This window comes from Rhodnius prolixus, unplaced genomic scaffold, assembly GCF_049639745.1.
Source record: "Rhodnius prolixus isolate KJV_2025 unplaced genomic scaffold, Rpr scaffold_8, whole genome shotgun sequence".
NCBI classification, from domain to species: Eukaryota; Metazoa; Arthropoda; class Insecta; order Hemiptera; family Reduviidae; genus Rhodnius; species Rhodnius prolixus.
The window spans coordinates 22,688,900-22,716,160 of NW_027411593.1; the positions used below are offsets into that span (position 1 = coordinate 22,688,900).

Here is a 27,261-nt window from a genome sequence, read left to right on the forward strand (position 1 = left end):
CAAGTTATCTGGTTCGCTGTTTTATACCCGGACATATGTATTATTTCTGGAAGAAATAATATGTATTTTTTATTATCCTAGTAGCAGGCTCTGTTATTACTATTAGTAATTTGTTAAAACAAATGGTATTATTTCTACATTTTAACAATAATTATCTTCGTACTTTTATTGTAGAATTTGGTCACTTTTTTCCTAGTTAGTATGCAAACTCCTTCATCAGGATGTCCGGGACTTTCAAAGATATACTAAAGATTAGTCTTCGAACCTTCACTTGACATTGCCTCTACCCGGACAACTGTTTCTAGTAGGACAACGGAGTTGTAGTGACGTATTGAAATATTGATGCAATTCTTGAGGAAGAGGAATAAATTAAAAATCTGTTTTGCTCTTAAGAGCAACATTTATACTGTAAATAATATTGAGTTATTAATAGTTATTATAATAATATCATTATATTTTTAAGTTCATGCATTATTTTATTCATCAAATTAGTCATTCCAATATTTTAAAATTATAGATTCGAGTTTCGAGGCTTCATTTCGGGTGTTTTTCAGCGGCTAGAGGTACTCATTAAGAGATCCTTTTGAAGGTACGCCACCGTCTTCCAGGCCGAGGTTCTTGCAATTAAAACATGTTCTGAGAAAAACCTGAGGATAGATCCTAGAAATAGGGAGATCTGTATCTTTTCGGACAGGGCCAGGCTACAATGAAGGCCCTTACTTCCTTCAGAACTACCACTTTCCTGATTTGGAAATGTAAAAAGGCGGTGGAACAACCGGCTCGGCACAATAAAGTTCAGGTAGAATGGGTGCCGGGTCATGTGGGGATCAAGGGAACGGAGCCTAAACTCCATTCACTGGCCCGGAACCTGTCCTGGGGATCACCAAGGGTGCAGTTCGTGTGGCTCTCAGAGATTGAATCTGGAGAGCATGAAAAGAACTGGGTGATGTGTGCTGGGGTCAAACACAGCAAGACTATTGCGCCTTGGCTGTGTAAACGAAGAGCCGAAGAGACTCTGCGCTAGGGCAGAGATCAGATTACTCTGATTACAGGCCTATTCAGGGGACATGGTAGGTTCAGGAAGCATCTGTACAAGGTGGGGGCTTATTAGCTCGAAACCGTTGTGCAGATTGTGTCAGGAAGAGGTGGAAACGGCCTCTCACATGTTGTTCGATTGTGTTGCAATCGATTGGTTGCGCTATGAAACCTTTGGAACTTGAGACCAAAGGAGATAGTAGCGCAAAAAGAACTAGTAGGGAAACATCTCAACCTCCTGAGTAGGGGTGGTTTCGCCTACTAGATCCAAAAAGGGGACTGTGGTGCCGAGGGGGTAGGCTCCGTTCTGCTTTCTAATTCTAATTCTTCTAAAAAACTTCATGCTAGCACAAGACCATAATCCGAAAATTCAGTTTATTTGTAGCAAAATGTTGTATGAATGAAAGAAGACTTTGAGAGCTAATCGGACCATAGTCACTGCGATCTGTAAAGATCTATTGAAATAGCTTCCGCTGATGACCAAAGTTAAACGATCGTTTCGAGCATACCTAAAGCCTAATGCCCACAAACAGGTCTCAAAACCACCTGAGAAACGCCACCTTGTAGCTCAAAGCCGAAAACCTATATACGCCCTTTTGTGGAACCAAGTTGCTGCCACATCCTCACAAGAGAAGTGCCCATAGAGTGCTGAACACTTTCTCAGTCCAAGCGTACCCTGCAATGGGTCACCATCGACTACATCCAACTACGAGCTCATAGGTCTTTTGTATGCTTAGCCAGCTGACCTATGAAAGCTACTGAACCACTGGTTAAGCAAGTCTGCTGCAAAATTTTTGGCGGTATGCCCACGAATGAATTCCTTCGCTCATCTCACGCCATTAGGTCTAGGAGTTACTGCGAAGCCATGACTTCAAAGTCTACTCTTCTTAAACCAGGGTCGAATTCCCAGTTTGGTACTATCGACTGAAGAATTTAGTTCATTATGATACAGACTGGACCCTGAAAGGATTAAATTGATATCTTAAATATTCATCCTGCAATGTTCTATTGTGAGATATACGTATTGTAAAAAGGTAAACAATATTATCTAAAAAGTCATTTTATTGGGCTTGGGACATCTCAAAACAGATATTTTGGGTTAAAACACCAATTTTGGAAATTGAGCATGCTCGGAATGCTTTTCCTTCCCTAGTAAGAGATAGAAAAGTCTTGAATTATTGTTTTTCAAATTCATATTATTCCAGACTGGTTATTATATATATATATATATATATATATATATATATATATATATATATATATATATATCAACGAATTTGTGCCATTCCTCACCTTGTTATTTAACAACAGTCTCTGTTGGTATACATTTTGTGTAAGAGAGAGGTAAAATCCAATTTGTTAAAAAGGAAAATCTCTTTTATATTGTTAAATATTTATAATAATTTTCTATTATAATAAAGTAAATAAGAACGTATTTTTGTATGAAATTATAAGAAAACAATTTTATTTGTATAGGAAAAGAAGGATGAACAATGTTCAACATCAATATTTCAGTTTTATTCTGAAATTTATTCAGAAAAGGACAGATTATTCAAGTTTAAACTCTTGTTTGCGTTGCTCCACTCTCAGCGTTCCCTTTTACGCAAAACTGAAGATTTATTTTAAATTAAGTAAAAGGTTATTATTCCATGTTTCCAGATTATATAATAAATTTCGAACCTTTGAATTATAAAGTTTAAACACAACTAAATAACATCTGTGTCTGAGAAAACTGAAAAAGAATAGAAAGTAAAGAAACGGAATTGGTTCTCATCTAGATTAGATGCAACTAAACAAAAAATCAAAGGTATTTCCCAAAGAATGTGGTACTGCACATATTTTACTCAAATATGGGGGAATAATTCAATTTGTTCATGTTCAGATAATTCGATATATTCAACAATACTCAAAGTAGTAAAAACAGCAAAGAATAATAATTCTAATAAACACAGACTTTTAGCTCAGTGGGAATAACTTTGACGAGGAGTTCCCGGATTTGAATCCAGCTGCTGGCGGAGGTTAGATTTTCTCTTCATAGGAGCTTCTGTTGATGGACAGTATCGCCTGTAACAAGAGAACATTGTCCGGGAACCGGCAGTAAACTGAAAAAGGCTTCGGGAAAAAAACGATAGATGTTGACGCACTTTTTAAATTAACAAACCACAAAAAATCATATTATTATACATATTAGAGGATTTATATGAGATTGCAGGATAAAGTGGAGTTTTCTGTATCTTGTTTTAGCAACTTGTGTGACAAAAGGAATGTTAAGGGCAGAGTGTATAGTCAGGTTGGAGACATAAAAAGGAGCGTCTACAATAGTTCGAAGTATTTTAGATTGAAGAGATTGAATCCTTTGGAGATTGGAGCGTTTGGTTGAACCCCACAGCTCTATTCCATACGCCCAGATGGGTTTTAAAATAGAAGTAAAACTTGCGATTTAATTTCCTACCACTTTTTGAGATTTTGTTTGTGGTTTTCAATTAGTTCCCACGATTTATTTCCAAAATTTGTACAAAAATCGCAGGCAACTTTAATTAGAAACATTTATTTCCAAAAAGAAAGTAATTAATAGCACTGCTGAGTGAGGGATAGGTTAGCCCTTCTCCCTTAGAATATTATTCCAGTTTAATTTAAGATACTTTTCAAGTATCAATTTTCATGAATGGATTTTTCACTTTTTTAAAAGAAATTTTTGAAAATAATTATTATAGCCGAGCGACGATAGCCGAGCGGTTTGAGGCGTGGCTCCCGCAAAGCTAAGATGTATTCTATGGTACTGGGTTCGATTCCAGGTCCAGGCTTTGGATTTTATTTTATGGTTAATAAACGAAATTTACCACAAAGTATTTTTGCTAGTCGCTTCCTTTCACGGCGCCTAAACAGTGGTTGGACGTAAAGTCCGCCTGAAAAATAGGTATTAAGTTACTTTTTACAGTAATTATTATATAATTAGGTGGTGTAACTTCTTACATATATATTAACTTTTAATTGAATAATGACATTTTGTTGTTGAGTTAAGTTCATTTTTGTGTAATGTGCGGATATATAATATAAACTAATAAATATTTTTGATAATTAACACTGCATTGCTAAACTGGAGTCAATTTGACTCCAAAAAAATAGGAATGGCTCTGTTTCCCCACATCACATAGCGATCCCAAAATGCTTTTAGATATGCTATACTCTACTCTCTCACCATTCGATAGTCACGAGCTAAAGGCCGTGGAATTCTTAGTTTCTTTTTGCAGTTTAGTTTACTTGAACCATAAGAGTCATTTTGACTCCAGATTGGCATTACACGTAGATATATCGGAGTCATTTCGACTCCTGATTGGTAATATTAGTAGATATTCTGTTATTAACTTGACTCCAGATTATTGTCTAAATGCTTATTTGATAAATTTACATAATTTTCATAGAAAGTATCAAGGCACAAAAAAAAAGCCTCTTTCTAGAATTGATTTTCTGTCCGAATTGCAGCAAAAACTTGCAGCGAATTGGGTAATTTCCTGATCCGTGTCAACAGCGCTCAGTAATTGAAAAAAATAGTGAATGCAATTTAAAAAAAATGAAAAAGACCCTAATCAGAAGGCGCCAATCAGGTTTCTAGAAAATACTGAAATTGCTGCGATCCTAAGTTGAAGTTAATTCCTTCTGCGCGAAATGTTAAAGCCGATTTGTGGACAGCGCCAAAATTTGTTTTTTCGTTCTTAGTTCCTATCCTTTCTCATCCTTTAATGCAAATTACCACATTGGCAATAACTGATAAGTTCGAGCATTGGCAATGCAGTGTTAAATGTGTTCGGAGTTCGAAAAAATAGTTTATTTAATACCTGGAATATTGCAGACAGAGAAAGTGATATGGGCTCGCTTACAGCAGATGTTTCTAATGTTGCAAGAAATCATTAAATAATTTTTTTTGTTTTTAGATATAAATTATGGAGCTGTCCCGTTTAAGTAGATGATTTGCGCTAATTACGAGATGATACTTTGTTCTTTGAAAATCAAATAAAATTGAGTGGTCTTAATTTTGGTATAAAAAGATTTTTTAATAATTTTTAAAAGTGAATAGACAATAAGGAAAGGTTGATATTGAAAAAGCGGAGAATATATTTGACAGAGCTAATGTTCAGTAAGGAATGTTCACATAAATGAAATTGGAAGAACGATAGCAACTTAAAGGGGGGAATTGGTAAAGTTTGGTACCAGGCTGGCCATCCATAGTGGGGGCATTCTGAAGACTTTAGGAAGCCCCGTTTCAGTTACACCTGTTCTCCTTCAGAATCCATTGCCCCAAACTCTTTATACAACAACTCCCACATCTTGCTCTCTCTTCGTTACTAAAAAAGAACAACTATCCTACCTTTTTCCATTCGTTCTGCAATCTTATTCTCACCCTTGTAAATACGTTAACTGAAGATACTATAAGAAAAAGTAAGAAAAGAAGGTTGCTACTTTTACCTTTAGAAAGCAGTATCATCTGGCCTCTTTGCCGACTATTCATTCCACTTCTTTTCGGTATGTTAGTAGTTTTTACAAGTACTATAACCAAGATCTTCCCACCGGCCATCTTAAATTACACAATACTCTACCCTATTTTCAAAAACGTATTCTCCATGTTTTCTAATAAAATGAAATTATCTTCTAATGATACTAGTTTCTGTGGTTGTAACACTAATCTGACCCAATAAGATAACAAAAGTTTTGAATCCCACTAATGCTTCCAATGCCATGTAATACATAAATTACAACTATCAATAGCCTAAGCCCTGAAGGTGAACTTATCCATAGCCCGGACAAAAACACAAAATAATAACTGAAATTGGTTATAATCTTTCTTCTTTCTGGAGTAATAAATCAGCCACTAAAAACAATGAACAATACTCAACAATAACAAATTGTATGATACGAGGTCTGTAAATTAAGTAATGAGACTGATTTTTATATTCAAAAAGAATTACAATTCTATATTGTCACCTTCAAAATAACTTCCTTCTGAAGCCACACGGCGCTGGAGACGTTTCTTCCACTCCTTATAGCAGTGCTCGAACTCCGATACTGGAATAACCTTCAGCTGGTCGGTTACAGCCGTTTGAATGTTTTCGACTGTCCCCAAAATGAGTTCCCTTCAGGTGATTTTTCAACTTCGGGAAGAGAAAAAAGTCACAAGAACTCAAGTAAGGCGAATAAGGAGGCTGAGGAGCCACAGGAATGTTTTTACTGGCCAAAAACTCGTTTATTGAAATTGCTGTGTGACAAGGAGCATTATCGTGATGCAACACCCACTTGTTCTTTATGTTTGGTCTCACACACGAATGACCCTTTTTCGAAGTTTTTCAAGAACCTCTCGGTAAAAGTGTTGATTGACAGTTTGACATTGAGGTAGAAACTCTTTGTGGACGATTCCGTGGATATCGAAAAAACAAATCAGCATGCATTTGATCTTCGACTTCGCCATCCTTGCTTTTTTGGGCTTTGGAGAGGTTGAAGTGTGCCACTCCATGCTCTGGTTTCTGGGTCGTACTCAAACATCCAAGACTCGTCACCAGTGGCACACTTGTGGCTTTTTTCTCTTCCCGAAGTTGAAAAATCACCTCAAGGGAACTCATTTTGGGACAGTCGAAAACATTCAAACGGCTGTAACCGACCAGCTGAAGGCTATTCCAGTATCGGAGTTCGAGCACTGCAATGAGGAGTGGAAGAAACGTCTCCAGCGCTGTGTGGCTTCTGAAGGACTTTATTTTGAAGGTGACAATATAGAATTGTAATTCTTTTTGAATAAAACAAAATTAAAAATCAGTCTCATTACTTAATTTACAGACCTCGTATGTTGAAAATTTATATTTTTCAGTAACCAAATATTAAGGGAATGTGTTGCAAATGTTTCAAATATCGATATTTTCAACTTAGTTGTTTATTGAGAAGTTTTAATTAACCGAATCAAGGCAACGGTAGCCGAGCGGTTAGAGGCGAGACCAGTAAAACTAATAAATATTGTGGTACTGGGTTCGATTCCCGGTCTTAGGCCTTGGATTTTATTTAATGGTTAATAAAAGAAATTTACAGTAAAGTATGTTTGCTAGTCGCCTCCATCCACGACACCTAATTTAGTTGGACGTAAAGCCCCGCCTGAAATTACCCGAATCAAGGTTTCTAGAGGGCGTTGCTAATGGGCAACTAGACGAAGAAGCAGAACAAAGCTCCGAGTGCCAATAATTTCAAATTTTGACGTCTTAAATGTCTTTAATAAAAAAATAAATAAATACAAAATTGAATCAAATGCTTGCCACAAAGATTACTTTATTTTAACTTTTTATTTTTATTTTATTGTTTTTATAAATCTTTTATTAAAATTCACAACTTCGAAAACTGTTACAACAAGCAAATGTGATGTAGTATAATGTCGAGAATGAAGATTGGAGAAGGCACCCAGTGGCGACACTCCATTAATGTGAATAGATGCACTACGAGTATACTGCTCTTATGAGGAGAGTAGATCGCGGGGCCATCTTCTCTTCAATCTCCTTAGAGGATTACCTGGTATTGCGGAAGAAGATAGGTGTTCTATGAGAGGGTTAAGATGAGCTGCTTAAGAGGAATGAAATTTTAAGGAACGAGTTTTAGCGAAAGGGAATTTGAGATCATTATGGATGGTGAGGTTAGAAAAATTGAACGGAGCGATAAGTAGTTTTCGTAATATTTTTGACTGTAATGTCTGGAAGGCGTAGTGAGTTGGAACGCTTAGTCGATCCCTATACTTCGATGCCGTATGACCAAATAGGTCTTTTGTAATTTAGATTGAGTTTCATCGTTTTTCAAGTAGTCTGGTGAGACGTTTTGTAGCGTTAGTTAGTTTCTTGTCTTTTCAGTCTAGTATGGCGTTATTTTAACTTACTTCAAAATCTCTGTGCGATAGTAAAAATTTTCAAACTTCATTGTTATAATCAGAATTGACAATGAAATCTGATTTTTTATACGCAGAAATTTCAATCGTCTCTAACTATAGTTTCATTTAATTATGAATTCGGCAACAATATACACATTTCAAAGCAGAAGTTTTACCTTAAATCATTATTCCATTACAAAATAATGTCTTTGGTTGTAAACTAATATTAACTACCGTAGAAAATATTTTAAGAATTCAAATATTATAAGTTACATACAACTATAGAAGTATTTCAACTTAAAGGTCACCAAAGTTATATTTGCTTTCAGCTGGTGGGCAGTCAAGGGAATGGAGTAGATAGGTAACAAGCAACGTTGTAGCCAAACTTGATAATGGACCAAGTGAAATAAGGTAAGTTAGGCAAGTTGGAACATAGTTGAGTTGTGGACTGGGAGCACTTGTCACTCACAGACTGGGTCAGCTCCTCAGCCTTCAAACTCATGGACACATCAAGAGCTGGCTCGCTTTACATTCCAAAACTAAACTTCTTAACGAAATTGTTATAATAAATTGTAAATTGTGTTTTGGCAAGTAGGGCGCAACAATAATGTATTTGTCGAATATTAAACCTTACTCAAAGGATGCTAAATTAAATCTCAAATTTAGTTATTGGTTATTTACATTTGCTATTTTCAACTTTAAAATAATCTCTTTAAGCAGTATCAGAACTATACATTTATTTAGTATGAACAGAAATTTAAGAGATGATTGAAATTATCTGACTCACTCTAAATAAGCAATTAATTTGGCTTTTAGGAACTCGTAAAAAAAACAAATCTTTCAGTAAAATCAATCAACAAGAAATATACTGGATCAAGAGTTCCTGAAATAGCCAATGACCCCGATTTATTGTGATATAACTGCAACTAAGCCACATGTTAATTGAGGCTTAAAATAAGCACGTACGCTCAATGTACACAAGAAGATATCCTTCTGAGATGCAACCCCATTATTGCTAACCAGGTGGTAATTCATGACATCTTACTCACACCTGTAAAGTCGATACAGGTAATCAGATCTGAATTTGTGTTATCTTTTACGAGGGTCGTTTGAAAAGTCTGTGCAAAGTCAGAGAGATAGCACTACTGGCGCGAATCGAGGTTATGTTTAGTTAGTAGCATCTCTTGGAAGAACACATACCAAGTTTCAGCCAGATCGGTCTATTTCTTTGTGTTTGGCATTCGTTTGAATCGAGGAAGTCGAGTGATTTTCAAAAAATGGACGAAAAAGAATTTCGTGTGTTGATTGAACACTACTTTATGAAAGGCAAAACGCCTCAGGAGACTAAAGAGAAGCTTGATAAACATTATGGTGACTCTGCACCTTCGATTAGAACAGTTTATAAGTGGTTTCAAAATTTTCAGAGTGGCCATATGGGCACAAGTGACGCTGAACGTTCTGGACGCCCTGTTGAGGTTACTACTCCAGAAATCATTGATAAATTCCATGATATGGTGATGGATGACAGAAGAGTGAAGGTGCGTGAGATTGCTAGTGCTGTGGGCATCTCGAATGAACGGGTACATAATATTTTGCATCAACATTTGGACATGACAAAGCTATCCGCAAGATGGGTACCGCGATTGCTCACGCTTGACCAAAAACGAAATCGTGTGAAGTGTTGCAAGGACGGTTTGCAGCTGTTCCAGAAGAATCCGCAGGACTTTAAGCGTCGTTTCGTCACTGTGGATGAAACATGGATACATCACTACACTCCTGAGACCAAAGAACAATCTAAACAATGGGTTATCAAAGGGGAATCTGCGCCAAAAAAGGCGAAGACCGTTCCTTCGGCCGGAAAGATTATGGCGACTGTCTTTTGGGATTCGCAAGGAATAATCCTCATCGACCATCTGGAAAAGGGTAAAACTATTACAGGTGCATATTATTCATCGTTATTGGACCGTTTGAAAACCGAGCTGCAAGAAAAACGCCCACGATTGGCCCACAAAAAAGTCCTTTTCCATCACGACAACGCACCAGTTCACACCTCAGCAGTTGTGGTCGCAAAATTAATGGATATAGGGTTCCAACTCGTTTCACATCCCCCCTATTCTCCAGACTTGGCTCCCTCGGACTACTATTTGTTCCCCAATATGAAGAAATGGCTGGCGGGATAAAGATTTTATTCAAACGAGGAGGTGATTGCAGAAACGAATGGCTATTTTTCAGACTTGGAGAAATCCTATTATTCGGAAGGGATCAACAAACTAGAGCAGCGTTGGACGAAGTGTATAAGCCTAAAAGGAGACTATGTTGAAAAATAAAAAAGGTTTACCCCAAAAAATTAAGTAGTTTTTATTTTTGCACGGACTTTTCAAACGACCCTCGTATAATTAAACTTACATAAAATATTAATTAAAGTAACAAACATTTTCAAATGTACAGTAGTGTATATCGTATTATTCTAAATTCAAATTGATTTGTGTAAAACATTTTCATTATTTTTATTTCTTTTGTTTTAAGAGATAAGGAACTTCGAGTACTGTGACTAGGCAAGACTTCATCACAAGAAAGTGAGCTGTAAGTTCTCTAGGAAGAGAAAATATAAGGGCCAGCAGCTGGTTTCGAATCTAGCATCTCCGCTCTAAGTTTGGATTTGCTTCAAATGAGATCAACCTAGTCGGTACTACAAAAGAAACTAAAAAAAAAAGATAGCAGTCCTTTGTGAATGTGAAAAGGTGAACAAATTGTAAGTTGCATATTTGGCAACTAAAAAGATGACTATCCTTTCTTTAGAACCCCAACAAAAATGTGGTGTTATTGGGCATTTCATTGTCAAACAAAAAAACAATGAGGTAATTGTAAAGACGGAAATAGTGTCAATTTTTCAATTTTAATAAGGGCGGTGTGAATTTAATTTAATTTTTTTTATAAATAATATTTTGTGGAATTTTGAAATATGACAGTTTGCATTTAAATGTAAAATAAATTGTATTAATTTATTTTTGGACAAAATAAAATACTGACACTAAATTATGAATTTTTTAATGCTAATTCTGTAAATAAAAAAGAAAAAAAGTTAAAAAATGAAGTGTGTCTGTGTGGGAAATGGTCACACACAAAAATGAATGTCACCTTTCCCACGTTTAGGAGAGTATGCAAATTTGATGTGTCCTTTAATTTAGATTGAAATTTCTTCCCAGCGCATAACAGAGATGGCTAAGAAAAGGTTTCATATCAAGAGTGGGGTTTCAAATCAAAAGTTTGGTTAGTGACGAGATTTCAAAGTAATATTCGAGAAGTTACTACTTATCGAGGATAAAGTGGATCTAAAATTATTAATAAATAACGTTCTTATATGATTAGATTAGCAGTGCTATTTTTCATTTAATACTTCAGTTATTCACTTCCAAATTTCTGCAGTACCATCAGTAAGCACCTTCGAGCTCGTGATTGCATTGAAAAATACATTTTCTTCATATTAAGGACCTTAAAGTCACGGTAGGGCATCCTACTATTGTTCAGAACTATTTCAATCCTTAAAGAAGCGTTTATTGCTGAATAGTATAACATAAAAAAATTATAACAAATCAATTTAAAAAGTAACAAGTTAAGAATAAAAAAAAAAAATTTAGCATAATTTTTGACTTGTTTTACGTTGTTGCATAAATTAAGAGATTAATTAGAAAAATATTTAACTCAGTTAAGTTTTATATATTACTTCGAAGAGATTACATATTAGCTAATAGTTTGTACAGTTTAAATTGGTTGCTATAAAGATGGAAGAAGAGGCTAGCTGGTCGAGAGCCTTCATACTTTGTGTTCATGACGTAATTATGCCTGAGTTAAAACGTAAATTTTCCACATTAATGAGTTAATTAACGACCAAAGTTTGTAGTGGTAGTACTAGATGGTGGAAACGGCACTAGTGTTGGCTACACTGTTTGCAATAGTGGCTGTAAAGTTTTATACCAGACCGTAAATCTAAGTGAGTTACATCCTGGTGAAAAGATCGCTGGTTGGTGCTGCGACTGCTGTTATCAAGGCGCCCATTCTATGCACATTTGTGATCCAACTTTATCAAATCGACCCACCAACTCATTACATTTCAAATATTACTTCACTAATGAAAAAACTTAATTTGGAAACTAATTAGTGCAGTCAAGAGCTGCTCCATTGATGGCAAAAAAGGAAAAAAATGTCTTGTACAACATTATTTATTTCGAATGAATTGCTTAGATTTAAACTAGTCAAGCAATGGGAAAAATTAAAACAAGTTACATTTAAGGGTAGTTACTTAAAAAAAAAAACATTTCACAGGTTTTGCTTTGCCTTTATTTGGAAACAAAATACGTAATTCCTTTTCAAAGATATTTTTTGGTTTAGACCAACAAAAAACTATTATTTGACGAACGAAATATATGACTTTTTATCAATAATAGATACATTCTGTAAATACTTTATGCGAACATCAATATGAAAAATGAAATATTAGTTCAAGATACTTTAATTAGGTGAAATGAAATACTCTTGTTCTTGACGTTATCATGACTAATTTTGCGCATGTGATGACAGGAAGGTAACAACGCTGACGTTTCCTATGCTTAGTGGTAAAGATTAATAAGCAATTTGATCTTGAGCCGCCAATTCATTTGATAAATACGAGTATTTCATTAATTTGGTTGCCTGGCAATATCGAATATCAGTGCTTTGTGAGTGCAGGTTAGTGCACCTTTTTTTATATACAGGGTGTACACGGAGGAGTGGTCGAAAGTTCGGGAGGTGATTCAGCAGCTCAAATGCAACAAAAAATATTCTATCCCCTGTGGCCCGATTCCCAATAGTGTTCAAGATATTTGCATTTTTAACTTTTCCGTCGATATTCGCGTTTTTCGCCATAAAAACGGCCATAACTTTTCTATCCTTTATCGTACAACAAATCTGCTTATTCCAAACGAAAGGGCATTAAATTTCCTATAAATTTGCTCAATACAGAGCCTCACAACGTTACTTATAAACAATGAAATTTTTACTTTAATGTCTAAAAAATTCGTTCTCGATGATTTTTTACTACTGTGTTTTATTGCTACTGAACTTTTTACTTCCGTTTAATTAAATAATAATTGTTAAAAACCAAAATGGTTACTTTTCTTTTTGTTCCTTCTCCAAAAATTGACATTTGAGTAAATTAGTAGTGAAAAGCCGGTTACGCAAAATCCCAGTTTTCTGCATTTACACCCCTCTGTTCGGGGTAGGGTTTTTTAAAAACCAAAAAAATCCATATGGCCTTGAAGCTCAATAAATGCATAACTTTTTCTGAAATTATGTGATTCCTTCTTTCATTAATCAATGAATAAATGCAGTTGAAAATTTTAACAATAATCATCAAGAACGAATTTTTTAGACATTAAAGTAATAATTTCATTGTTACAAGAAACGTTTTGAGGCTCGGTATTAAACAGATTTATAGGAAATTTAATGCTCTTTCGTTTGGAATAAGCAGATTTGTTGTAGGATAAAGGGTAGAAAAGTTACGGCCATTTTTATGGTGAAAAACGCGAATATCGACGGAAAAGTTAAAAATGCAAATATCTTGGGCCACTATTGACAATCAGGCCAAATTGAAGAGAATATTTTTTGCTGCATTTGAGCTGCTGAATCACCTCCCGAAGTTTCTACCATTCCTCCGCATACGTGTTAGTTTATATGAATAATTATTCTTTCAATAACCTTGATTCCAAGACGATTCAATTCTAATAAAAACTAGAATTAAAATCATTTAATAAATTGGTTACAATCACTTGTTGGCAACACCTGACTTCGCTTTGTTCAATAGTTCTTAAAAGTGTCACTTTAATCTTTAGGTGGAATAAATATTTATCAATTACACTTATAAATGACAGAAAAAATGGTATTATTCTTCTAGTGCTCATTTATTTATGCGTTATTTAAGAATAAGCCTTAAGTTCAACTGCTAAAAGTTTAAGAAATGTTTGTATTAAGTGTATACAGTATAGTTGGTATTTGGGTTGATGGTGGGTGACTATAGAAAGAAAACCAGGATAATGGAAGGTCTTTTGCTAGCGAGCTATTAGAACTAGTCAGCCTTACTTGGAAGGCTCTAGAAGTGTTTAGGGGTGAATTGAAAAGCCTTAGGGTGCGGGAATCAGTGAAGCCACAGGATTAGTAGTAAACCTCTTAATTCTGAACACTGGTGGACAAAAGCTTCTATTGCTGAGAGATGTACAAGTCTCTCCATCTAATGTTACATTTCCTTTCAATGCTCAATCTAAATGTTTTATGTTTATCCAACTAAAACAGTTTATCTGATAAAATAATAACTGCGAATCAAATTGATTGTAAATTAAACATTTGAATAAATTTTCTATTTTGGATTTTTTTGATTTCATTTTATGAAAAGTTTCTCATAAAAATATTTCAATAATAGTTCTCTTTTCGCGGAACCTCATATCGCCAACCGGAACCGTTTCTGCTGCGTTTCCGGTAAATTTGTAGCGCACTTCCCAAGGATTGTTTGGAAACTTAGCATTCCCAAGTAGATCGTACTGTTGCTAAGAAGGTTCTTATGATCTTTATACCGCTACACAGCACTTGTAACTTTTAATGATCTCGATTTACTGTCGAAAAGGTAAAAATGCTGATTAAGACAGTAACAGGACTGAAAGTGCGACGTTTCTACTGTCTTTCATGGGGCTTTACTGAGACTCCAGCTTGAATATTAACTTGGCCTTGTCTTCAAAGAAATATCTCTACATAAACAAAGTATATACAGTTACTTCTTTAAAATTTGTCTTTAGAAATCGGAAACTAGCGTTCATCTATAGATAGGTTTTTTGGGGTTGTGAGAAGAGGTTTTAGACTCTTTGAACAATCCGTTTTAACTGTGAATTTTAGGTGGAACAAGTGAGAGCATAGATCTTATAGCGGTCTCAAATTGACTGTTGGTAATGAGGAGATGAACATGAAACATGAGGGGCATTGGATAGCGAAGGTTTAAACAAAAAAACTCGCTTATTATCGGATACGTGCTCTAGCAACAGTTAAGTATACAATTTTTTGGATTTAAATACACCATTTATCGATTCACTTATAATCATATGGACCGTTCACTGTACAAGTCGATGAACTCCAAAACGTAAAAATTGGAGAAATGCGATGAAATAATGTACATTGTTTTCGGAAATTCCGTTTATATTATTGTATAAATTCAAATAAATTTACCATTATCATTCAGCGGCTGTTAGTGAGTTTAAGTTGAATTAGAACATTTATAATTAGAACACGGAGTTTAACAAAATGGCTTCTGAAATAAATTATTTACCATTCAATGGCCTAAAAAAATTTGTCGTTTAATGGTGTTAATCTTTATTATTTGGGAAATTTTATTAAATATATAAAAAGCTATGACTGAACCGAGTGCTTTGACGCCTAAATTAAGATATTGCAAAAAGTGGAGTTAATCGATTTGTGCAATGAACGGCTCATATATATTAAAAAAGAACCAAGAGTATTGGAATAAAATAATAATAATAAAAAGCTGAAAATTAGGTAATAAAAAAATAGAATTTATTAATCAGTAATAGAAAACTGACGTTAAATGAAGGTTTAAATTACTATTAGCATTTTTTCAACTAATAAAAAGTATACTAATGCAAACTGGGATGTGAACTTACAAGTCCACAAAGGATTAGCACTAAAGTTACTTTCTTTACGTGAAATATTCCATAGTTAGGCAGCAGATTGAAATCGACAAAAGATAATGTACGTTAATAATGTACATTATCGTACTAAGGGATAGTTGGGTACTTGAAAGAGATAGAAATAGAAATTCCATTTTGGAGAGTAGGCCGAAGTAAGCTCATAGAACTGATACTTTACTACACAATTCTTAGCAGTGAGTTAGAAAATTAATTGAAAAAAGAACCTATTTTCTTTTTACGCGATAAAAATAAATATTGAATTGTCTTGTGTTTTCATTTAAGTTGCAACATTTGATTCATGCAGGGTTGATATTGATGCAACAAGTATTGTTAATAAATTCCACGAGAAACAATATTCTCCACTTAGAGGGAAATGTAAGTTAATGATGACTCTTATTTAGAGGGCATAGATTATTTAAATAGTTTGGTAATTTCCAAATTTGAAGTGACTTTGTTAAGTGGTAGCGCCATTTTAGTGAGAAAGTCGACTGTGTATGCACTAGATTTTTGGTTTATTTATTTTTGTTCCATTTTCCTAGCTCATGGACAGCTGTGGCCATTAGTGCCCCTCAGCGTTCTAAGTATACAATCTGGCTCCTCACAAGCTAAGATAGTTCTACCATGTTCCAACTGTTCACGACAGATCAGTTTTCTATTGCTATTATAATCATAAATAAAAAAAAGTCAAATATTTTGATTCCCTCAAATAAATTATAAATGTAGATGAAATAGGATCTGAATCTGTATCGTTCTTTTGCAAGTAAAAAATTAGGGACTTTAAAGTACTGGACTCTGGACAGCCATACAGCTAAATCATTTGAATCTAAAATTCAAAATTCTAGGTTTTGGAAAGAAAGTATACAAATAAATTTCTTTATAATGAATATAGAATTCGCTACAGAAGTGCTGAGTCCTGCATATGGCCGATATTTAAGTGAAAGAGTGTTGGTGCTGACCCGAATCTTTTGTCAAACGGTACCTTTGGATTTTTTTTTACTTCATTTTACTGTTTTAAATTAATTTTTAAACCTGTCTCATTTATCAAACATTTTTTACAAACTTATTTAACGATATTTTTTTTAATGGCGAAGCGATCGCAGTTTTTTCTACAGTTCATTTATCAAACTCATCCTTGGATTTCCAAAATAAGAAATTTCTATCTTTATATTCGACCAATACTCTTGGATGTAGCCCCACACTAGTGCTACCAATTGCTTAGTAAAATACAGAGTGTACAAAATAAAAGCCTTAGATTGATTGGTTCATTTCCCAGATGGACGCCCATAGACTACATGCACGCGGTACTTAGCATCTCCACTACTAGTTATTGTCTTTAGAAAAATTTTTCGCTACCTGTTACAATAGTCCGTACCCTCATATAGTAGCCATTGTAAATTATAATATAAGTCCTCTTGGCCATAAAAAATATAAACATAAGCGCTCTAAGCATATTTTGTCGTAACTACCTGTATCAATGTAAGGTTTATTTGTTATTTCTTCCCTTAATATGTAAATATGTTCCCTTTTAATCTGTACTAATATTTATCTGATGATTCTTTCATTTTTGTGTACATATTTAAAGTTTGTAAATAACTAGTAATCGCCTATTTTTTCAGGCGGGGCTTAACGTCCAACTACCATTCACTAGTTGTCGTGGACGGAGGCGACTAGCTAACGTACTTTACTATTTCTCGTCTACCATTAAATAAAAATCCAAGGCCAAGACCGGGAATCGAACCTAGTACTACAATGCATATTAGCTTTGCAGGTCTCGCCTCTTAACCGCTCGGCTACCGTGACGCCCTTGTAAATAAATAAATTATTGTTATTATTCAATCTATATGAATACGTGTAGGAATTTGACATCCTAATCGGCCGGCTTTCAATTTATAGAAGTTTCCCAGATGGTTTGGGTATATGCCCTTCTTTTGGGAATTAGCGGAAGATAGTCTGTGGGATGTCTTCCCAATCCTATACAGTTAACAGTGTATAAGCCATCCTTAAAACAATCGCAACCTTTCAAATTGGTGTCCAATTCAGGATTATCTGTGGTAGGCTTTCAACATGGAGATTTTTTTACTTGACTACTGGCTCTCCTCACTTTCCTGAAAGACTTGGCTCTTTTTGATCTGGCTCCTAGGGACATCAGGGAAATGTTAAGAGCATACCTGAAGAATCTGAAAGTCTGGTTTAGTGATGGTACCTGTATTTTCTTTGGGGGAGATTTTAGAAAACTTTACTACCTTTCTAACTGGCTGTTATGCCAGTATTTGACCATTTAGACCCTTGGAAAGTTACTTAGGTAATGGAGAAGAGTGTACCACCCTAGAACTCTCTCAGACTCTGAGATTTCTTATTAGATAACTTTGTCAGGAAGGGGTGATGTAGGGTTTCACCTAGCAGCAGTAAATGAAGTCACAATGGATCTTAAAAGACCAAAGCATCATCAAACTGAAGTCTTGTTTCAGTATTCTAGCAGTTCCGTATTCGGTTTTTTTTAAAAAAAACTAAACACTAAAAACTAAAAATGTCGGAACATTTTGCCATTTTTTATTCTGTTCACACCCCGCACACTCAAAATGCGCCAAAACAATTTTCCCCTCTTAATTGGTTAAAACAAAAACAAAAAATAAACGATTAATGAAGTAAAATGACTTTGCTCGGTAATATTAAATATAAATTTGGAAGTTGGTCTATTAGAAAGTGGTTACACTGAATATTAATTAGTAGGGTCAAGCAAAAGCTAATGCAGGGATTTCCGACTTACACAGTGGCGAGAGTTAGTAAAAGCATTAAGTGGAAGGTTACATCCTTACAGGTTAATGAGGCATACGCCACTTTCTGTACGGCTTGGTTAATGATAAATGAAGTGGACAGGATAGCTATTTTATCTTTCAAATTATAAATTATATAAAGCATAAAATTATCTTTAATATTAATCCGAAAATAATGAGCATTTGACTGAAATTTTAATTTACTAAGTTACACGATTGGATTAGACAGTAATTGAGAGATTGATAATCCTAAATTGAATAGCCATGTTTCTCCTACAATTAATCCTTAATGATTTTTTTTTTGACATGAATACGTCTTTTTTGAATCATATGGTGGCAATCCAAAAAACCTAATGATAACAAAATCGGGGGATACAGTTTGCCATTATAGTTTCGAATCTATCGTCTACATCCAAAATTAAATTAGACCACTGGATAGCTAAAGGATCAAAGAATTCATTACGATAAGCGAGGACTGTGACGCATTGCGCGCGGTGGAGGGGGAAGCGCCGCCATTTTGAGATCATTTTGCTGCGTAACTTTTGACTCGGAGAAGCTAAGATGTTCGTTTAAGTTTTAATCGTCAGCTGTCGTCACAATCTATCGATTGTATATAAAACATTAGTGTAAAATAGCTTATTGTCACATCCCCACTTGTAGGCGAATTCTAATAACTCATTATTTGAGAGATAACTCCATAAATTACACTGTAGCGGCACTTTAGAGGTAAGTCCCACCAACATTCCTTCCTAATAGCACCTAAAAGGGTGTAATGGTATTCGCTTAATGCTTAAAAGCCTTAAAAGAACGATATTTTAAAGGTGTCTCAACCCAAAACTTATTGCACCGACTAAAAAAAAAAAGCTAAAATATTAAATAGATAATTAGTAAAGTAGTTGGCGCGGAGGACATTAATACTGGTAAAGAAGTGACTTTAGCGCTACCTCTTGGGAGGAGATAGAACCTCTAGTTCATTAGGGAGCCACTAGGAAGAGCTAGCATAAGTTGGAAGTCTAGACTTGACCAGAGGCAAACAGAAATGCCTAAGCTTATGCTGTAAGCTTCTGGCGGACTCTAGAACAGCGGTTCCCAATCTATTTTCATTAGTGTACCCCTTTACCTGATTGTTTCCTTAGTGAGTACCCCTAATATATAAATATGTAATATAATATATAAATAAAAATAAATAAAAGTAGAGAGGATTTGGGGGTTCTGGCGCACCTAAAATACAAAATGGCGGCCATCCCCTCCCCTCCCACCCCCTCCCCTAACCCTACCAATCATCGATTTCGACGAGGGTTTAAGCCACGCCCCCTACCCCCACCCCACCTTATTGACCAATCATCGAACTCGACGAGGGCTTTAGGCCACGCCCCTTCCCCCACTCCACCATTTTAATCGACCAATCAGCGAATTCGATGACACCCCTTTTACCCCCACTCCTTCCCCCACCCTTATTAATTGACCAATCAGCGAATTCGACGACACCTCATTACCCCCACCCTAGCCCTACTCCTATCACATGACACCTACCTTTACCCCCACCACCTCTAGGTCGTCGTATTCGTTGGCCTCTTAAGCTCCTCCTACAAGATGGCGGCTCTCCTAACAGCTGTAGTACACAAGATGGCCGACCTCGTACCAGCTGATGACCACAAGATGGCGGACCTCATACCTCCACCCCCCCTCGCCCGTTGATAGACAGGAGGGGATTTTTTTTTTTAATTATTTTTACTTACCTGGGATTCGATCCTACAACCTTCGTACTGATAGACACGTCATCTGCACCAGTCGGCCACAGTGGTAGTCTCGCTTACTCTAGTTTTGAATGTTCTCTTATGTTTTAACTTGGAATTATTTTTTAAAAAATCTAACCCCCCCCTTACAAAGATTTTTTTTTTTTTTTATTTAAATTACCCCCACTATCACAAAAATATTCAACTTAAATAAAAATGGATAACCTCACTTTAGGTAATAGAAAAATTATTTACTTACCCCCTCCACCTGGACTGCTTCCGTTGCTGATGACGCGACCTACACTCACTGAAAACTAAACCTGAACTGACACTTGGACTGCGATACTAGCATTAACCCCCCACCACAATTACGTCACACTCTAACTAGCCAATAGAATTGCATCTTTTTTTCCAAATGATTACCTCTCTGGACAGGTCTCTGTAGCAAGCCACCCCCTTTCCCTTCCACATCTTTTATCATACCTGTTAATTTATATATATGCCAACATAGCTGAACATGCTCCAACAAGTCTGGACATGTAGCCAGCTGCCTCTTTCGCTTTAACCGTTTTTTTTTTTGTTATTATGAAGTTAAAAGTAAATTGAACTTTGAACTTTCATATATCTTATTATTATTTCCGTTTACCAACTATACAAACCTGTATGAACATATCATCGGTGTAGTCTCAATATGTGTGATTACCTGAACATGCTCCAACAAGTCCGGACATGTAGCCAGCTGCCTCATTCGCTTTAACCGTTTTTTTTTTGTTATGTGTGATTACCTGAACATGCTCCAACAAGTCCGGACATGTAGCCAGCTGCCTCATTCGCTTTAACCGTTTTTTGTTATTATGAAGTTAAAAGTAAATTGAACTTTGAACTTATTAATAAAATATAAATAAGTTTTAATTTACTTTTCTTTATTTATAAGTGTATAAAGTAAAAATAAGAATGAACAAACATTAATTAAAACATTTTATTTTTATTTAAAGGAAGTATACAAGTAAAATAATAACATTTATTTCACAGTATAAATTTTATTTAAATTCTATGTCATATCTTCCATTATTAAAGCCTTTGTACATTATTAACAGTTTTTTCTTTGATTGTTGGTAATCTTCCACCATTTCATCAGTTATCACTGCCGCAAATCTGCGTGGAAGGAAGATCCTCGTTGGGTAGTCCATTGTCGGGCCAATATAATGTAAATGGGCAACGATGGCATCTCCAAATTTAGTGTTGATTCTTTCGAATTGCTTCACTTCGTATGAGTATCCGGTTCTTAGATCTGATAATTTGCCAATGCCCACAGACCTTGTATTCACATCATTTAAAAAGCTTGCCAACTTAGACATCTAAAAGAAGAATATTATATGAAAGTATCACATCATTATCAATATATTGTTTCAATAAAAAAAAGTATTATTACTTACCTTTGAAGTATGAAGTTAACCTCTCGAGCTGTGGGCAACGAATGACGAATTACCTTACAAGCTTCACTACTCTACCGTTACGGATGTCCCCCCCCCCACTCTATGACGTCACTTATAGTTAGCCAATAGAATTGCGCGCTTGTCTTCCCTCTCTCTCTCTCTTGCAAGTGTCTCTCTCTCTATAAGGTGAATCATACCTCCCACCTTTGATGCAGGACTCAACCTGTCCGTTAACTTCATATATGTTTCTTAGAAAAAACAATATTTTTAAAACTGAACTTTGCCCTTATTAGCTTTTATTGCTTTATAAATAATAAAACTTTGAATGTTTGTAGACTTAATAACTTACTTTTTAAAAAAATGTTAACACGCTTGCACAACATGTTTGAACAGGCAAGTAAAAATAATGATGACTCATACCATTGTCATATCCTCAACGAGCACAAACATGCTCCAACAAGTCTGGACATGTAGCCAGCTGCCTCTTTCGCTTTAACCGTTTTTTTGTTATTATGAAGTTAAAAGTAAATTGAACTTTGAACTTTTTAATAAAATATAAATGTTTTAATTTACTTTTCTTTATTTATCACATAATTTGTATATGGCTTAATATTGCTCAACTTGCATGTCTGAGCTTGCCCTGTTTGAATTGGTCAGTAACTAACTGATGTCTCCCACCCTTGGGCATGACGTCACTTATTGTTAGCCAATAGCATTTCGTGTTTTTATGAAAATGTATTAATTTTCAAATTATCTTCAAGAGAAAAAAAGTTAAATTACCTGTAAAAAATATAAGTAAATCTATCTTCGTATTATTTATATTCTTATTTGTTTTTTTATTTTTAGTATCTATATTGTATATCAAATATATGTAATGTAATTGTTTGTGCAATATATATAACTTGATATATTTTGAAATATCGGAGCTCCGAACGCTAAGGAGTCAAGATTAAAAATGAACTATATTGTGCCTAGCAAGAGATTAACATGCCTGCACATGCCAGGCAAAACATGCAAGCGCAGGTCTGATAAGTTTTGTGTCTGTGCTCCACTAAAAAAAAAAGGCCTGCTCTGACATGCCGTTTTCAGACTTTTCTTTTTAAATATCATTATTCTTTTTAATAATTTATTTTATTTCATTATAATGTATTTATTCAAATATTTTATTATTTTATTTTCATGTTATTCATTTTTTTTTTTCAATGTATATTTTTTTATATAAATTATTTTATTTTATTATTTATTATTTTATTATCATTAGCAAGAAAACAGGGGAAGAAAAAATGAAATAAAAATTTTCTAAATGCAATTTTTTTTTTATTATTAAAAAAAAAAGAAATTAGAGATATTCACAATTTTTTTTTTTAATATAATCATTTACATTATCAGTTTAACCATTACTTATATACAAACATCTTTTATACAAATACAATACATATATTAAAATTAAATTTTTCTTAATACATTTGAAATTAATATCCAATGTGAAAGAGCATATACATGAAAATGGGTACACATCGTCGGAGTCTTGTTATGAAGAAGACACTGAGTGCCATCGTTTAATGGTCTTAATTGAGAAATTTGAGGGCAATCGAATTCTTCTAGGTTGATTACGTTTCCACAATAATGATTTAAAAATTGTTTTTTCTGGAGTCCTTTTACAAAGATTTTGTTGTAATGGGTAAGATGTTTGTGTAGAATAGCATCTAATTCCACATAGTCCACCTCTCCTTCTTCCCATTTAATTTGATGAAAATTTCTAGTTAACCATGAATTTACTCGATAACTGAATGCATTTAATGACAGATTTTCTGGCGGTTTAAACAACCAGTGTCCACTTGAAAGATTCTCCATGTCTAAAATAGACAATTCTTTCACGATATACAGTTTTGAGTTGTCTATGAAGCACTGCATGTCTACGACACACGCACCCGACGAGGTCATGATTGCAATTGATACAACTGAATGAAATTTTTAATCGAACTGGCTTGTCTTAACATGTCCCAACGTGCACAAACATGGTATTGCAATTGATACTTCTGAATGAAATTTATAAGTAACTGGCTTGTCTTAACATGTCCCAACGTGCACAAACATGGTATTGCAATTGATACTTCTGAATGAAATTTATAAGTAACTGGCTTGTCTTAACATGTCCCAACGTGCACAGACATGGAATTTATTACATTTTCCTCTAAATAATTAAAATATTTTTTTTTTTTTATAAACTTAATTTTTCTTTCATTTTTTTTTTTTAACTAAATTATTTTTTTTAATAATTTTATAACAGAAATCTTGCACTAAAAGTATTATTTAAAAAAAAAAATATATATCTTCCAGTTTTACATAAATTAATTTCTTCCATTTTTTTTAAACTAAATTATTTTTTCTTTTTTAATTTTATAACAGAAATCTTGCTCTAAGAGTATTATTTTTAAAAAAATATATATATCTTCCAATTTTACATAATTTCTTTCATTTTTTTTTTTTTTTTTTTTTATATATATATCACATAAAAATAAAAATAACTTAAATAAAAATAAAATTAAAATAACACTTAAAAGAATTCCAAATCATATCGGCGATTTTTTATTCCTTTATAGAGCAAAGCTATTTTTCTGTTTGTAACATCATAATCGTCGATAATTTCTTTCGTAAACATGTCGGTGAATCTATTTGGCAGGAAAACTATATTTGGTTCGTCCTCAAACTGTGTAGGTCCAACATACGATCTGATGTGTGCTATTATGGCTTTTCCATATTTAGTGTTAATCTTATCAAATTTAACTATTTCATAGCTAACTCCTACGCGAAGGTCGGCAAGCCTACCAATCTGTGAGGAGCTTTGGTTAGCATCGTTGAGGTACGCTGCCAAAGTCGACATCTGAAGGGAATTTTGAAAAAAGTACATATGTAATTAGAAAAATAATATTTTAATTCAATCACTGTGAAGTGTATAAAGATTTATGTAAGTATAAAATAGTAGTATAAATACTTACTTTTAAGTATTGATAAAATTTAATTTAATCCGCCTGGGTCGAGTTCTAGAGAAGAAATGATGTTGAATCCTTTATCCTATACCCCCACTACCAGTCACAAAGCCGACATGTCAGTGCAAGTCTAATAACTAGCTCAAAATTCAATTGCTAATACAGGTGTGCATAAACATGTTTACACCTGCATAGACCTGATTAGCTTCAGTAATCATTTAATGCATGGGTTATGTAAATTGTACGGAATACAAAAGTAATGATAGTAGTTTTAAGCACTCATTGTACATAATTTATTTTGTCTCTCAATTAAGATTACAAAGTAGAATATAAATATAATTACCATTAAAACTTGAAGTTGCTCAAAGAATAAAATAATGTTATTATCCAGAATATGGTCAAATATTATGGAATTTTGTACAGATTCTTAAGATTTAGCAATAAATGCAAGTGCTTATCATCGTCGTTGAAGGTTAATACTACTTTTTTCATGTCTCACCAGATTTTATTATAGGTGCTTGGAAAAAATTATGATAATAATCGGTATTGACAAATTGAATTTCACAATATATTATTTTTTATGAAAGACTTGCTTCTTTTTTCATCTCATTTTGCTTGTGAGTAATCAATGACAATATAAAATGTTACAAATTAATTTGGTGAAAAGGATCTAAGATCTGTGAGCTAGCCTGTCTTTGAATTTGAACTATACATGACAACATAAAATATTCCCAGTACTACACAGAAGTACTTAATTATAATCTGTAACGTAATATTATATAAGAAAAAGTTTTTAAAAGAGGGTAGGCATGAATAAATACATAACTCAAAAGGTAGCGTACTATTTTTTCATATCTTAGGATAAAACTGTCACTAAATATTTTCTTCTTCTTTTTTCTGGTGTTCGTGTCGTTTATGGCGAATGAAGAAGGATGGATGAGATCTAGCAGTTGTTGCCTAAAGGTTGGAAATGATTCACTCTTAAGAGGACTCCATCGAACTTTTTGATTGTCCATCCACTTTCCTTAAGTGAGGATTCCTCCATTTCGGAAATCATCTTATCAAAGCCTTCTCTTAGAGACTTTTCAATAGAGGAGTCTTTGCAAATTATCTTGTTTTTTGTCTTGAATGCGCAATTAGTTGTTTCCTCTTTCATATTTTCAAATGTAGCCTCCAAAACCAAATTATATTTTATTGCGGTTTTATCGCCATCCATGGCACTTTCAATCAGTCGATGCAATGTTTCTTGCTTACCTGCTAGAAACTCCATTACATCAACTTCTCCAGAGCACGGTATGAAGAAGGTTCTCAGAGTTCCACCAAACGACGATTCCACTTCGTATAATTGTCCTTGTGCGGCGTCCAATCGTGTTTTTTTTTTTGGTTAAGTTGGCCGGCGCTTTCTGTCCACAGCTACGAATGTGACAGTTTAAAGTTTTCTTAGTAGAATAAAACTCGCCGCATGCCACACATTGGAAACGAGTCTGACGTTTCAGATATGTTTTTTCATGGCGTTTTTTGGAAAATGCTCAACTTAAGAATGTATGAATGCTGTAGCTTAGTAGATATAATTGCGGTTCTTGAAATCAAAGGGTTTAAGTGTACAAGTGTCTAACGAATTAACAGCTTGCGCACAGTCATAGAACTAATAAAAAAAATGCATACTTCGCAACACTTTTATCGTGCAAGGGATTAAAATCGATATTAGCGTTTCTGTCGGCAAAAAATAATAAATAAATCTAAGATCTGAACTGGTCGTAACATGCATGTTATAGCCCCCGCCCCCCAACCACTAACTTAGGTTAGGTTATGATACTGTAAGTTGCGTTTGATTAGGTTGGGTTAGGTTGGGTTAGGTTAGGTTAGGGTTAGGCTAAGTTATCGAATTGAGCCTATTTAATTGTAAATTGTATTAAATTCGATAACTTAGCCTAACCCTAACCTAACCTAACCAAACCTAATCGAATTTAACAGTACTAAATTGTATTTAATTGTAAATTCGATAACTTAGCCTAACCCTAACCTAACCTAACCCAACCTAACCCAACCTAATCAAACGCAACTTACAGTATCATAACCTAACCTAAGTTAGTGGTTGGGGGGCGGGGGCTATAACATGCATGTTACGACCAGTTCAGATCTTAGATTTATTTATTATTTTTTGCCGACAGAAACGCTAATATCGATTTTAATCCCTTGCACGATAAAAGTGTTGCGAAGTATGCATTTTTTTTATTAGTTCTATGACTGTGCGCAAGCTGTTAATTCGTTAGACACTTGTACACTTAAACCCTTTGATTTCAAGAACCGCAATTATATCTACTAAGCTACAGCATTCATACATTCTTAAGTTGAGCATTTTCCAAAAAACGCCATGAAAAAACATATCTGAAACGTCAGACTCGTTTCCAATGTGTGGCATGCGGCGAGTTTTATTCTACTAAGAAAACTTTAAACTGTCACATTCGTAGCTGTGGACAGAAAGCGCCGGCCAACTTAACCAAAAAAAAAAACACGATTGGACGCCGCACAAGGACAATTATACGAAGTGGAATCGTCGTTTGGTGGAACTCTGAGAACCTTCTTCATACCGTGCTCTGGAGAAGTTGATGTAATGGAGTTTCTAGCAGGTAAGCAAGAAACATTGCATCGACTGATTGAAAGTGCCATGGATGGC

The 27,261-nt window shown here is 34.5% G+C and overlaps 1 protein-coding gene and 1 long non-coding RNA gene across 3 annotated transcripts in view; both read right to left on the minus strand.

Annotated features, from left to right (window-relative positions):
* The window catches only part of LOC141451037 (uncharacterized), a 479,252-nt gene that overhangs the window by 336,107 nt on the left and 115,884 nt on the right, over positions 1 to 27,261 (minus strand). The window lies entirely within an intron of this gene.
* Positions 21,124 to 22,077, minus strand: LOC141451032 (uncharacterized). The gene is made up of 2 exons (XR_012456499.1): positions 21,595 to 22,077; positions 21,124 to 21,516 (listed from the first exon to the last, which is right to left on the minus strand). It is a non-coding gene; the product is annotated as an uncharacterized lncRNA (long non-coding RNA).